Source organism: Pantherophis guttatus, chromosome 14 (assembly GCF_059756535.1).
Source record: "Pantherophis guttatus breed Tessera chromosome 14, ASM5975653v1, whole genome shotgun sequence".
Classification (NCBI taxonomy): domain Eukaryota; kingdom Metazoa; phylum Chordata; class Lepidosauria; order Squamata; family Colubridae; genus Pantherophis; species Pantherophis guttatus.
The window spans coordinates 1,543,965-1,559,875 of record NC_142076.1 but is presented as its reverse complement, the minus strand read 5'-3'; the positions used below and the strand labels follow the sequence as shown (position 1 = coordinate 1,559,875).

At 44.2% G+C, this 15,911-nt stretch overlaps 1 protein-coding gene across 1 annotated transcript in view; it reads left to right on the top strand.

Moving 5' to 3' along the window:
* LOC117667337 (heparan sulfate glucosamine 3-O-sulfotransferase 4-like) overlaps positions 1 to 15,911 on the top strand; it is an 87,855-nt gene that overhangs the window by 33,599 nt on the left and 38,345 nt on the right. The window lies entirely within an intron of this gene.

Genomic DNA, 15,911 nt, shown 5'->3' with positions numbered 1-15,911 from the left:
AAAAGTGGCTGGGTGGTTCCACGGCATCCAGTTCCATTAAGGGGCAGCATATGGCAGTCCTATGCCCACATCCTACTCCCATCTGTGTCTTTCTATCCCTCTTGCTTCTTTTTTTGTGCTTTTCCTGGGCTTGGAATGGACCACTCAGACCTATGTCATGAGTGGCGAGAGAATTCTGTGAGTCCCATAAGGGAATTCAGCCTGGATCTTTTGCACTGCTAAGCTGGCATGGTCCTTGTTCCCTTGGGGCTCCTGGCTTGAAAATACCTGGAGAAGTCCCCCTTCAAGAGCAGGAGAATGGGTTCTGTAGTCTTCTGAACCTTGGGAGGAATGTGCTGCAGACACAGAGAAATGTAGGTGATTTTCTGAGAGTGGCCGAAATTACAAATTATATTGGCCTTCTGCAGAAGACTCTGGATAGAAGACACAACACAGTAATATCTCTGGAACTGGGTTTCAACTGATTGGAAGCGGCGATTAATAATCCAGTGCCATGACAAAGCTACACAGAAAGAGTGTCCACTTGGGTGGGAAGAAGCCACTGGAGTCAGATGAAAAATTGGGCGGTAGAGATGAGATGAGAAAGACATTCAAGTTAAGCAGTTAATCAAATGGACGGTGATGTGGAAAGGAAATAAATGTGATAAAAAGGATTTGCTAGAGCAATTACAGGCGCACTTTAGGAGGAGGGCAGGGGGGCTGGTGGGTCTGGGAATTGCCCTCCTCTGAGATCTTCCATCAGGTCAACATTTCTGTGACAGCCGCTTTTAACGGAGGCCAGACCTGCCTCCGCCCTTCCCCGTTGTCTTAGATTAAGCACTAACAGCCACCCATACATCAAAAGGCCTGTTAAAGAACTCTCTGGATGTTCATTTCCCCAGCCGTCTCTTCCCAGGCAGGGAGGCAGGATGCTGCCCTGCAGTGCCTGTGCTCACTTTGTGGCCAGCAGCTGTTTGGAGGCCTGGCAGCGTTTCTCATAAATGGTGCGGTTGTTCTGGGGGCGGCAGCTACACTGACTTTATTATACAACGTGTGTGCTGACTGCAACAACCAACCAGCTTTATCAGGCTTGGCACTGACATACCAAGCTGAGATATCTCTCAGCTCTGCTCTCTAATATGATTCAATTGCATTTTGTTATCTGACCTTTAAAGGAAACTTGCAATCTATAATAACACAGATGAATAGATCCAGAGCTAGAGAAGGAGGACAACCTCAGAGATGCTCTCTGTCCATCAATGTTGGCTCATTGAGCTGCTCTTGGATTCCTCAACCATGGAGTGTCTGAAATAGAATAGTAAAGGGAGAAGCCCAGCAACTTTCAACCTTCCTCCTCTTAGGTAGCAGACAGCCTGCTACAGCCTTAGCTAGGAAGAGTTCCTGACCAGGTGGCTCTGATCTCTAGATATCTTTTCCACAGTTTTCCCCACACCCAACAAGTTAGTTTTCAACAGTACTAAACTACTTGGGACTGAAGAGATGACAGCATCACCCAATCTTGCTTGATCTTAGAAGATAAGATGGATTGGGCCTGTTCCATAGATGGGTGGGAGACCTCCACAAAACCCAAGGCTATAGAAAGTTTAGAAAGCATCCTTGAAAGATGGCAGCAGCTTCCATGCTGTTGCTTAGATCATCTGCATCTGAGGTGGACTTCAAGAAGAGCTGAGATGCCCCCAGAGATGCCACAGTTGAACATTTAGCTTGTTGGAGAAGCTCTTTTGCTTTGGCCTGCTTGTGGGAAGTCCTCTGCAAAGCAATAACTGGCCGATAGGGAGGGTGATGACTACTTGAGAACAGCAAACTCAGAGGACTTGAATGACCAGCATGTGGGCCTTGGACCTCAGAAGGAAGACCTTTATGGCACTGAGGATGTTGCCAGGGTTGGTAGAGCATCAAAAGGATGCTGAGAGTGATCAGGAGTTGGATTGCGAAAATGGCCCAGTTCTTCCCAGGGATTGAGCTAATTTTGTGGTACGTTGGTGGAAGGTCATAGGCCACTTCAGTGTTCAGCATATTATGCTTCTCTTGGGGCTGTTCTCTTTTTAGTGCCTTCAAGTCAGTCTTGTCTCCTGGCAGCTGCCTGGACAAGTCCCTGCAGTTTCCTTGAAAAGAGTTTCAGAAGTGGTGTTGCTTCAGTAAGCAAATAATATACAGAACCATTATAATTGGGCAGATTTGTAAATTATAAAATGTAGTATGCTCAAATATTAGTATTGCAAATGTATCATGGATTTATGTCATAGCTTTAAAAGCAATGGCATAAAAAAAATCACAAAAAAATCTTGTCAGGCAATAAAATTCATTAGGAGCAGCTAGAAGTGTAAAAAAGCCCCAAGTTTGTTCCTCAAATTCTCCATGAGGCTGGATATGAAGCCACAGAAGCCATACCAGAAAGGGAAAAAGGAGGAGGACATGGCAGCTAACAAACCTGGTTGGATTACATGGTTGCTTCTGGGATAGGTTGTTGGAAAAAACACAGCATAATTTCATATTCTGCCTCTGTGATTTCTTGTGTCAGTGTCTTAATAAAGAAGCAGAAAAGAGCATGTAAAAGCCATTGAGAAACTTCTAACAGCTGCAAGATTTTGTTAGGTTTTTCAAACAGGGATAAATTGGCATCCCTGCTTTAAAAGAGTTAAGGTTAATTGCTGAAATTAGTAGAATGTATTTGCTTACATGGAGTTAGGCAATGAAAGCAAAATTTTGAACAAGCACAATATTTATCATACATCTCAAATGCCAAAATATGGGAAATTATGCATACCATGCTTTTTTATATAAATTGGGTAATTTATAATCCCTTCTCACCCCTCTGGCTAGTCTGTGTCTTCCTCAATCTGAGATCCTCTCCCAGAGGCTTGGATGCTTGGGGGTTCTGTGCAGGATCTCAGCTGTTCCTGGCCCTTCCCTCTTCTGGACTGATATCCTTCCTCTTAGAGCCCATCTCCCAGTTTAGGAGTCACAGCCTTGAATGCTTCTTCCATCACTGGGACCATTTTGGCCTTTATTTCTCTAGCTTCTCCTTCAGACCCTGGTCTTTCTCCAGCTTCTCATCCTTCTTTTTCCTCATATTGCTGTCATTTGGCACTGCTACATTTATCACCACCCTTGTCCTCTAGTCCTTGTCTACTACCACAATGTCTGGTTGACTGGCTAGTGCCTGCCTGCCTGCCTGGATCTTAGCCCTGTTAGCCCCATGACCTTCTTTGGAGTCTCCCCTCTGGACCTGAAAGGGTCTAGTCCTTAACCCTGCAGTTATGCCACTTACTCCTGTTTGCATCTTGCACCCTGCCACAATGTGTTGGACTGTCTCTGCATATAATCTGTGCCTTGGATCCTGTCTGGTGGGGTAGACAACCCCTGCTTCTATGGATCTCGTGCCTGTTCTGCTGCTGCTATGATCAGGGCCTCAATGCTGTCTTTTAGTCCAGCCCTTTCCAGGGCCGCTTACCTCAGTTACCTGTTGAAGGTACATTCCATGTAGGGTCTTGCTTTGCCATGGCACTTCCTCCCCTTATTCTTCCTCCCATCTCTGCTGCTGCCTCAGGCATTCCCTCAGCAGCTCTACTTTGGGTGCCATCTCATAGATACTCTGGCTTTCATCCAGGACAGGTCTTTGACACTTTCATGCTTTTTTCCACAATTCGGTAATTATATATACATACTAATACAAACTGATGTAAGAAAGGGAAAAGGAAAGAATTCAAAAAGAAAGCAAAAAAGTGCAAAAAAGTAAAACAAGTAAAAGAAAAATAGAAAAAAAAAGAAAAAAAGATTCTAGTGGTTTCCAATTTTCTTTACAGCAATTATAAGAACAATTACAAATTTACCTCATACTGTATGGTTGCATCATCTTTCTATAATCTATCCTGTCTAATCATCAAACCCATAAATCAAAAGTTCTTGTTGTTTTCTGTTCCATACAAAAAGTCCATTATGGGATTCCAGTCAGCAGTAAACATAGATTCAGTCTTTTCTCTGATCAAAAAAGTCAATTTAGCCATCTCAGTGAGTTCCATCATCTTCACCAACTATGTCTCCATTGAGGATAAGGCCGAATCTTTCCATCTTTCTGCATATGATAATCTCACTGCAGTTGTCATCTACAGAATAAAAGTTCCATGACTTTTTTCTATCTGTTTATCCAACAATCCCAAAAGAAAAATCTCTGGTCTCAATTTCATTGCTTTTCAGCCTTTTATTGTGGTATGTAGGTGTTGCCTCAACTCTGTGTATCTTGGTTTGGACAGACTGTAATGGCATTTTAATCATCTATTCCATTGGGGAATATTGAAGCTGAGATGATGAGGATTTTGGCTTGTGGAAAACTTGGTCTGAGATCGTAGCCCAGAGAGTGTTTGATTATACGGCATTTCCATTGAAGCACACCCATTTCAAGTTGTGGCATACCGCATCCTGTTAGCTCTTCAGTGGACTCTCCTCCCCTCTGCCTGCTTTGCCAGTAGGACTGCTGTCCCACTTACCTGCTGCCCACTCTGATGGCTCAGGAAGCGCCAAGGAGCTGTTGGGTCCAGCGCCAAGAAGGCGGCTCTCTTTTTCCTGGTCCTAAAGCTTTTTGGAAGCGGCGGCTTTTGCTTATAGAGACAGCATAGGAATGGCTGGTCTGGTGCTGTCCTTGGTGCTGAAGAGACAATGAGTTGCTGATGGCTGTTTCTCCCACTCCTCTTTACACACAGGTGGGTGTTGAAAGAAGATTGTTGAGCAGAAATAGGTCATGCCAGATTGTCTGGGCATTCACAAAGGGAAGGCAGCCAGCTCCCTCATCTTTCTTGCAGAGCGGGTCCTACAAAGTGTCTTTGCTGCCTAGCTGGGCATCCTGGCTGAGGGCCACACATCAAAACTATATGTAAAGGAATGTGAGGTGACTTTGGGGCACCAGAGGAAGAGATGCTGCCCAGGAAACAATCAGACAAGAGAGGAGGGAGGCCCCAGTTATTAATGGTCAGAGGAAGAAACATAGGAAGGACCCGCCCTAATGGATCAGGCAGTTAAAAGTGGAGACAGGTGGGAAGTGAGTGACTTCAGACTGGCAAGATTCTGGTAATGTAGCCTTACGATAAAATAGAATTAGCTCATTTAGTTGTGTTTCCTGTCTGGTTTCCTGACACTACAGGAAGGCCAAGAGCTATGGGGGTGGGGGAGACTCTTGGATTTTTTCAGGGAATGTGGGAGTTTTCTTTGGTCTTTCTAAGAGGAGCTTTGCCTACATTAGAGTTTGCACTGCAGTTTTCCTATTTTTTTTATTTTTTTTATTTTATTGGATTTATATACCGCTCTATTCCCGAAGGACTTAGGGCAGTGAACAACCAAAAAGATAAAACACACAAACTACAAAATTTAAAAGACCATATAAAAAACCATTAGATAATTTGGGCCCGAAAGAAATTAAAACACCCCTAATATTTTAAAACAAATTTACAATTTACAATTTAAAAGGGAAGTTAGGCCAGGCCAGCCTGCTGAAATAAAAAGATCTTGAGGGCACAGCGGAAGGATCGTCTGTATCTCCGGGGGGAGCTCATTCCAGATGGTAGGTGCCCCCACAGAAAAGGCTCTCCCCCTGGGGGCCGCCAGTCGACACTGTTTGGCTGACGGCACCCGGAGGAGCCCCTCTCTATGTGAGCGTACTGGCCGGTGGGAGGCTACTGGTGGCAGAAGGTGGTCCCGTAAGTACCCAGGTCCTAAGCCATGGAGCGCTCTAAAGGTGGTAACCAAAACCTTAAAGCGCACCCGGAAGACCACCGGGAGCCAGTGCAGCTCGCGCAGGAGGGGTGTTACATGGGAACGCCACGTCGCTCCCATAACCACCTGCGCGGCCGCACTCTGAACCAGTTGGAGCCTCCGGGTGCTCCTCAAGGGGAGCCCCATGTAGACGGCATTACAGTAGTCCAGGCGGGAAGTGACGAGGGCATGAGTGACCGTGCGTAAGGAGTCCCGATCCAGAAAGGGACGCAACTGGCGAATCAGGCGGACCTGATAAAAAGTCCTCCCGGCCACAGCTGTCAATTGCTCTTCTAAAGACAGCCGTGAATCCAGGAGGACACCCAGTTGCGAGAGCCCTCTCCATGGGGGCCAATGACTCACCCCCAATAGTCAGTGATGGCACCAACTGACTATATCGGGATGCCAGAAACCACAGCCACTCGGTCTTGGATGGGTTGAGCCTGAGTCTGTTTCTTCCCATCCAGATCCGCACGGCCTCCAGGCACTGGGACATCACTTCAAAGGCATCATTGGGGTGGTCTGGGGTGGAGATGTACAGCTGAGTATCATCAACATACTGATGGTACTTCACCCCGAAACCATGGATGATCTCACCCAGTGGCTTCACATAAATGTTGAACAGAAGGGGCGAGAGGACCAACCCTTGTGGCACCCCACATATAAGGCGCCTCGGGGTCAACCTCTGCCCCCTGCCAACACAGACTGCGACCGGTCGGAGAGAAAGGAGGAGAACCACCACAACACGGTGCCCCCCACCCCCAACTCTTCCAACCGGTGCAGCATGATACCATGGTCGATGGTATCAAAAGCCACTGAGAGGTCTAATAGGACCAGGACAGAGGAACAACCCCTGTCCCGAGCCCTCCAGAGATCATCAACCAACGCAACCAATGCCGTTTCCATGCTGTACCCAGGCCTGAAGCCCGACTGGAATGGGCTATCACTGATGAGCAAATAGTTGCACAATCCATTTTCAGCAGTTGTGATCAAAAGAGGATGGAGGACTAGGAACAGGAGAGTTGGGGGGGGCATGTTGCTCACTCCTGCCGCTCTCTTTGTGCATGCTAAAATAGTCATTTGCAGGGATGATTCAGGCTTGGGGAAATAGCTGCTGCACTGAGCAATCTGCTTGCAACTCTCCAGCTTGTTCCTGCCTGCAATCCTCAGCACAGGGCTCAAAAACAAGACTTGGTTTACCATGATGCCATCCCCCTTTGCCTGTCCATTTGGCAAGGGACCCCTTGGGAAAAGAGAAGAAGGCAGTGCACCGTGGCAGAGAGGGAACTCAGCCACAGGTTGGCTTGTGAGGCGAGATAGGAGGACAGCCCTTTCTGGCCTATGGCTCTGATGCAGCTCTTAGAACTTAGCTATATTTCAATAGGCAAAGAACTAGATCCTGTTGGCTTCCTGGAGGAAGCAGTTTTCCTGTTGGCATCCTGCAGGAAGTGCCAGGTTTTCTGGCAGTCTGGGTCAGTGTTTGGAGGGGAAATCGCCCAAGTGCCTTTTCCTGCTCAGACAATTCCCGACAGGAGCTGCACAAGGAAAGACGAGTGCCTGTCCACGTGCTTCGGTTGCTGCTTGACTTAGGCAGAAGCGCCTCCCCCATGGCCCTTGGCTCCTTCCTCTGGCTTCTCGGATGCTCCCAGCTTCTCTCCCTCCAAGCTCTCTTTCATGCTTCTCCAGCAGAATGCCTCAGCTTTTCCAGAGAGCCACCACCTCAAAGGGTTGTTTTCAGGAGATTGTCTCACAAGACGTTCACTGATGATGAAACATCTCAAATCTGCCCTTCTTGTTGTCTGCATCAAGATCTAGTAGTCCTCTGAGATGCAATATGAGTCAAGAGAATTGGAAGGGGCCCTTGAGGCCATGCAGTCCAGCCCCTACTGATTGTAATTTTAAGCATTCCTGAAAAATGGCTACCTAGTTTCTGCTTGAATGCATTTAGGGAAGAGGAGCAAAATAACTGCATCTTATGTCAACTTTCCCCAACAGTTTTCTTAGGGGGCCACAGTTGCCTTCATAGCTGGAGACCACTTCCTTTGACTCTCCCCAGATTAAAGAAAGAGGGGCCAAGTGTCAAAGCAGCTAGAGGCCCTCCATTTCCCCATAGTTTCCACTCCACCAAGTGGGGAATGACCTGTTCATCTGCCATTATCTTCAATGTTCAACATTTTTCAGGGCCAACTGCCCAATTGACTTCGATATCTCTATTCTAAGAGATCCAGGATTGGAGGTTATGAGAAAAGAAATATTTTATTAGACCATTCCTCTAAAAATATATATTGAAATGCCAAATGGTAATAACATATGGGTATTAAATGATAAAAAAGACATAACACATTGAAAAGAAAGAAATTATCCCCAACAGGTAAAATGTCATCTTAGAAAAAGAGACAAGTGCATATCAAGATGTTTCCTACAAGGAGGATGGGGCTGGTAGGCTGAGTCACAGGAGGGAATTTCAGAGCTGAGAAGGTTCCCACCACTTTTCTCTTTGACATGATGGAGCAGATTGAAGGACTTCTTCTGAGGATCTTACATTGGAGACTGGCAGATATAGGAGAATGCAATCCTCTCATGGGGTTCCACCTGAAAACAGACTAAGCCTCGGGGAGGCTTTCATAATAAGGGAATAATGTATCATAATCAAATTTGAAGCCACAATGGTATCTATTTAAATATTGGTATCGCTCAGAAAATCCTGATCCTGTCCATGACATCAGCTGCTCTTGGACTTCTTCTAAGTCCAAGGAATTGCGGAGATGGCTAGAAAGCATCGTCTCTATATGGCAGGGGAGGTTTTTCACAATGATTTAGCACAATAGAATAATATCGACTACATGCTCATGAGATACATGACCTGGTTGCTCAATTGACCTGCATTTTAGATTTGCATAACACGTGCTCAGAGTCCAGAATACAGTGCTGTTTTCTTCAGAGGCAATCCCACAAAGAACGTGACCAGTCAGAATTGAATGGAATGTAAATCTTTCACCAGGACAGATCCGTCTTCGCTAGAAAAAGAGACAATTGGATCCCTAGACCATGCTGATGAAACCAACTCTCCTGGGTGCTGCTGAAATCAAGAATGAATTTGGAAATTAAGTAAATCTAGGTGTTCTTTCTGAGAGAAGCTGGACCTCATGTCCTGATCTCTCTGATAGTTGATCAGGAACACTTGCTGGTGCTCAAAGCTGGCCAGGAATGGCACTTGCCCTTCTCCTGCATCTTTTCCTCAGCAGTGGCAGTGGATCTCCTGTCCTCTCCATTGAGAAGAGCTTCAGAGAGAGAGATTCAAAAAGACTCTGGCTGATTTTGGTTCTTGAGATATTGAAGAGAGAGAGACGTAAGGCAAGATGAGAGAATCATAGAATTGGAAGGGAACTTGGAGGTCTTCTAGTTGCTGGAGTTAAGATTAAAAAAGAAATTATAAATGAAAGGCATTTGTAGATGACCTGGTGTTAATTTGGAAGATCTGCTACAGGGAGTAGAAACATTGGAAGGAAAATTAAACGACTTTGGTATGCTGGCAGGTTTGAAGATCAATAATCTGAAGATAAAAAGGTTAACAAAAATATGAAATTAGAAGATCAAAGAGAGCTGATGAAGAAAACTGATTTTAAACTTGAGAAAAAACTAAAATACTTGGGTATTATGATGAATATGAATTACATGTTACTTCAAAATAATTATGTTAAGACATTGAATGAAATTAAGAAGGATATGTTAAAATGGGAGAAATTAAAATTGTCACTTAGGGAATGTTTCTGTAATAAACATGAAGGTTTTGTCTACAGTGATTTTGTTTCAGACAATACCTATTGACAACTGATGTGTCATTCAAGCAATGGCAAAATGATACATCTAAATTTGAATGGCGGGGGGAAATATGAAGTCTTACAAGATGCAAAGGAAAGAGGAGGATTGAGTTTATGGGATTTCAAATTGGTCTGGGTGAAAGAGTTGGGTGTTGATGAGAATGAGACTTTTGGAGTTTAGAAGGCCATGGCCCCAGGTTTTGATAGCATGGATACTTATAGATTGATAAAGTTAAAATTAATGTGGATTTTAAAAATAATTTCATTAGGCATGTCATATTGACAATATGGAATGATACAAACCCACCCTGTACCCAAAACATCTTCAATCAGAATAAAGCTGGAAGGGACATTGGAGGTCTTCTAGACAACCCCCAGCTCAAGCAGGAGACTGTATGCCATTTCAGACAAATGGCTGTCCAGTCTCTTCTTAAAAACCGCCAGTGATGAAGCACCCACAACTTCTGAAGAGAAGCTATTCCACTGGTTGATTGTTCTGTTAGGAAGTTTCTCCTTAGTTCTAGGTTGCTTCTCTAGGTTTGCTAGGTGTTTGCTGAGAGCTTGCTAGGTGTTAGAAAAGAAAAAAGCCCAGAACGTAAAATTGGAAGTGTCTTGGCGACGTTTCGACGAAGTCTCATTCGTCATCTTCAGACTGGTGTTCTCGGCTTCGTGCTTCCAGGAAGCTTCCAGGAATATATATATATATATTGGAGAGAGATAGCATTTTACAGAAGAGAAACTAAGAAAAGACAAATGGTTAACCTACCAGGAATTATTGGAAACTCATCAAGCGGAATATAAAATTAAATGAAGAGAGCAACTAATGGCAGAAGATATAATTGTCAGTGTTTTCCCATTTACAGTTATCAGAAAGATTCAAAATGGATAAAAAAACTTAATGGTACAAAGCATAAAGTAAGATAAGTAAAAAGCTTGAACTACAATTGTGGACCGATGATGAACATGTCATTGCTAAAATGTCTACACTTTTGCTAAAATTTTAAACAGAGGAAGAACGGATTAAAGAATTTACAATAAAGTAGGCTAAGAATTTTGGTTATTAAATAGAGATGGATCAATGGGAAAATGGCTAAAAGGCTTGAAATTTGCATTATGTTATGATCTTAAAGAGAATTTTTATACAATGATGTATCATTGGTACATGACACCAGAGAAATTATCTAGAATATGTAAAGGAATTTCAAATGTATGTTGGAAACGTGAATAAGAAAGGATAATTTATCATGTGTAGTAGACAAAAAAGTGGGTTCTTGCTCTTCCTAGATCCCTTCAGTCAGAGTCCTTTAACTGACAGGGTCTGCAACACATCTTCCCTGCTCGACCGGATGGGATGGGCCCATGAGATGAAGCCATGTAAGACTTTGTAGGCCACAACCTTGAACTGGACCTGGAGGCAAACTGGCACCCAGTGCAGGATGCTCAGCAAAGGTGTTACATGCTCCTTTCTTTGAGTGCTCAAAATTGTCCACACGGCTGCGTTTTGTACCAGTTGAAGCTTCTGGATACTTTTCAAGGGTAGCCCCATGCAGAACAGGTTGCCGGAGTCCAAACATTGGGGTCAGTTGGCATCAGCTCTGAAATCTCCTAAATTGCCCAAGTGAGACCTTTGGTGGGTTGGGCACAAGTGAAATGTAGCGGTGATGTAATGAGGATTGTGACATCTCGAGCGGAAGAGTGATGCTTGATCTACCACAGAAGTACAAATTCCTCCTTTCTGGCAAATCAGAAGTTCTGACCTGAATATGGGGACAAACATGAGTGTGGCTCTTGTGGTATATTTTGTTATTATTTTTACCCTCATTGTGATTATAAGAAGAAATGTTATAGGAATGGTCACATTGAAAAAAAAAAGAAAGGATTTGAGGAAATTAAATCCCCTCTTGGAAAAAAAGACTTGAGTCCCAGATGTCCCTCATGTAATTATCTTGAAGTTTGCATAATTGTATACTATTCATTCATCCATTCATTTAATAAAAAGAAGCACAATTGCAGCCCTATTTAATTTGATAGGGAGGTAGCCGCTGCTTTCTAATGAATTGAGAAATTGGCTAGGGTATTTAACTTTTCACTAATTTCATCTGTAGTTATGTTGTTTCTCACATCCTGGGCAGATCATCCATTAAGATGGCCAAAATGATCTCTCTGCCATAATCAAGCTTGAAGCTGGGTTGAAGTCTATTTAGATGCTTCCCGTGCTATAGTTCCTCCTGGACCTTGCTCAGGAGTGGAGCTGAGTATATGATTACCTGTCGGGATAATTTGTTTCCTCTAAATGTATCTCTTATTTCTCTTTTTTATCATTTAATACCTGTTGTTACCTTTTGGCATTTCAATATCTTTTGTAGAAGAATGGGCTAATAAAGATTTCTTTTCTCCTGACCTCCAACCCTGGATCTCTTTTAATAGGGTGTTGCATGCCAGCCGACCAAGTGTCTATGGAGATTCTCCGTCATCCAGGTGACGGTGCTTTCTTAAAAAGGCAACTGACTTTTCCTTAAACATGTTTTGCTTCTAATCCAAGAAGCTTCAGAACTGAATCAGAACTGAAGAAGATTTGTGTATGAGAAGTGAAAGATCTTCAATGAAAAACAAAGGAAGTCCAGTTGCCTTTTGGAAAAAGCACCTTTGGGACAGCCAGCCAGATGTTGTTGAATGTCGTGGAAAAACCCATGAGTGCTCCACAGATCCTTTGGCCCTCTGAGGTCAGGCCTGTTCCCTGGTGGGATGTTCGCCTCCAGACCAGGCAGCAGGAGGGGCCGTTGAGGTGGAGGGGAAGTGGGGCCCTTTCCAGGTAGGCTGCTTGTGGTGGGCATATCCCGACCACCCCAGTAATGGAGGGGAGCGGTCATTTTGAGGTGCTGTGCTGACTACGGTGCTTCAGCCTTACCAGGAGCATCTCTCTGTGTTGCTGTTTGTTCCTGGAAACCCACATTCCGAGGAGGAGGAGGAGGCCAGCCTGCCATCCCCTTTAATGGATAGCTTGTTAACAGCAAACGCAGATCCACTCCATTAATCTTTTGCCTGCTTGCAAGCCATTACTTGTTCCCTTATTAAAACCCCTTTGCTGTCTCCTGGAGTCCTTTGTTTTCCCCTGCTTTGATGCCTTCATTCAGAAAGGCCTTGGAAAGTGCAAGGGTGTTTCGCCTCTCCTGTTGCCCCATCCATTTCATTAATAATTACAAGGCCTGTTTTGAAAAACCCTGCAGGGCCTGAGTCTCCCCTGGTGGTCTCTGGAAGCAAAGCTCTCTTGGACACCCTGTTTGCTTTTGAAAAGGGCAGCTCCTGCTTGGAAACCCTTCTTTCACACACACACACACACACACACACACACACAGAGAGAGAGAGAGAGAGAGAGAGAGACAGATTTAGGGCTCTCTCAGGGCATCTGAAAGTTTTGCTGTGCCTTGGCCAGGATTGTCTCTTTCCATCTTCAAGGAATTCTCTGTGAGATTCTGGAGTTAGCACTACAAGGGGCTCTTCATAACAACACAACAACAACAACAAAGGAAATCTTTAAAAATAGTGAAAGTTGTCATTGTATTGCATGTGGATGACACGTGACATTTTATTACTGGTACTGTGGTTTGAGTTAGTTAGATGTTGGGCTGCTGGCACAAGGTGGCATGAGGATTAGGAGGGACATGCCTGGTAGTTTTTGATCTGACTCCAGTATGTGCTGGAGATGAAAGTGAAGGGAATTGCCTACAGAAAGGCCTCTGGAAGGAAGCAGGCATGGCCCTGGGAGGGGGCTATGAAATGAGCCAGTGACTTTTCAGAGCGGACCCTACCTCATAAAGGTCTATTCTCTAATGCCCAGATTACTGCAAATAAATATGATGACCCCAGAACTCTTACTGCACAAAAGCAAGAATAATTCCATAGGTGTAACTCAGTGGGACTGGAACATCCCATTAAAAAGTAGAATTTCTCGAAAAGGACAAAAATAGGAGATGGGCAGAAAAACATGGTGTATTGAAAGAAACTGCTCTGTCTCAGAAATCTAAGTGAATGAAATTGGTGCTAGAGAGAATGTGTAGACTAGAGGAAAATAAGATCCAGGGAAAGCAATACTACGGTTGTCCACCCAACCAAAGGGAAGATGTGGATGACACTTTTCAAAGGCAAACTGAATATCTGTCAAAGAGGTTTGAAGTAATAGGACGGGAGACTAATTACTTCATTACTTAGTAAACTCTGGCAGATAACATCCCTTTCAGATCCTTGAACTGCCTTGCTGACAACTTTCTCTTTCAGCAGATGGAGGAAAGTACAAAACAGTCAGTGATACTGACCACTACACAAGACTGACATCATAGTATAAGTAGAAGACTTAGGACCACAAGTGAGCCCCAAAATTTTATTGCTAAGCAAGGTGGCCCCTTTTATGTCCTTTCTTGCCACAGTTGAATCACAGTGAATCACTGCAGCTGACAAGCCAGGAACCTGGTTATTAAGTGAATCTGCTTGTCAGAAGGGCATAAATGGTGATCAGGTGCCCCTGAATATGAGCCACCAAACATTCAACTTTTGATCATGTGATCATGGGGATGTTGCAAGTGTGCAAATAGTCATAGGTCACTTTTTTCAGTGCCCTTGTAACTTTGAATGGTCACTATTGTAAATCAAAGTGTACCTGTAGTTAAGGAGGCAGAAGCTGCAGGAATGCTGTAGGAGGTGACTATCTAGTTCTTCTTAATTTTAATCAGAACTACACTGAGTGTAGTCCAATGTCTGTCTTGGGATTTCAAAAAGCAGAAATCAGATTGGTGATAAGTAGGATGCTGTGAAAGGGGAGGTGAATGGGAAAAGATGGGTTGGGAGTCTTCCAAAAGGAGCTACTGAACCATAGTTGCAAATAGAGAGGGAAAAACTGATGGCTTGTTGGCCACAGAAGTGAGTCTGGGTGAAGGTCAGAGAACAAAAGCAGATGGCCCCAAACCAAACTGCTTACTGAGGGCATCCAGAAAACCATGCTCGGGATGAGTGGAGTTTAGCAAAGGATGTCAGGAACCACAAACAGGGATCCTTTAAATCAACCCAGAATAAAAAGAAAAGATTCAGCTCAGCAGCTGTTCAGTGAAGGTGGCTACATGCTAGCAGGCAGTACAGACAAAGCTATTGTGGTTCTCCTACTCTGGGCCATTCTTCTCTAGCAAAAAAGAAGAAAGTGTCCTACCACCAAATGAAGAGGAAGGGTTAACCCATGGGCAGAGAATACTTCTTTGAATGAAGGAATGAGCTGAAAGCCTGCCCGAACTCTTTAAACATTTCCTTTGAGAAATCCTGGGGAAGGGCCAGATGACTGAGGAGGACAGATGTTCCCCCATCTTCCAAAAGGGGTAAAGGCAGTGTTGGGTTGCTCCCGGTTCGCAAGAACCGGTAGTAAAAATTTGTAGTAGTTCGGAGAACCGGTAATAACATTGGCTGGCCACACCCCTGAACCGGTCCCTAGCCCGGTCGCCACTCGCTTACCCCACCCACCTCATCAGAGGCTTTTTTTTTTTACTTTTAAAAGCATTTTTTCTACAACCTCTTCAGCTGAAAAAATGCTTTTAAAAGTTTTAAAAAAAAGCCTCTGTTGATCGCGTGGCTCAGCTGGGATCGTCAGAGGCTTTTCAAAGCATTTTTTCTGCAACCTCTTAAGGTTGTAGAAAAAATGCTTTTAAAAGTAAAGAAAAAAAAAGTTGGCCACACCCACCCAGTCACATTACCCCCCCAAGCCATGCCCACAAAATAAGCCACGCCCACAGAACCGGTAGTAAAAAATTTTAGAACCCAACCCTGGGTAAAGGGAAGATTCAGCAAGCAACAGAGCAGTCGGACTCATAACTGAGAAGATTCAGTGTAATAAAAAGATCAACTTGCAAGCAGCTTGAAAATAATGTGGGAATTAACAGAAGTCAGCATGTATTTGTCAAGAACAAATAGCAATAGCACTTGTATACCGCTTTACAGCCCTCTCTAAGTGGTTTACAGAGTCAGCCTCTTGCCCTCAACAATCTGGCTCCTCATTTTACCCACCTCAGAAGGACGGAAGGCTGAGTCAACCCTTGAGCTTGGTGCGATTCGATCTGCCAAATTGCAGGCAGCTGGCAGTCAGCAGAAGTAGCCTGCAGTACGGTATTCTAACCACTGCATCACCGCAGCTCTTAATATTAACCTGATCATATTTTTGCTCAGGTGGATTGTGGGCATTTGTAGAGGTAATATATCTTGTTTTCATCAAGTTTTGATGGATTTCCCTATTACGTTCTAATTAGCAACTTAGTTAAGTGTGCTGGATTGGCATGACAATTAAGAAAAGCTGTGCCGACTGCTGTAGTG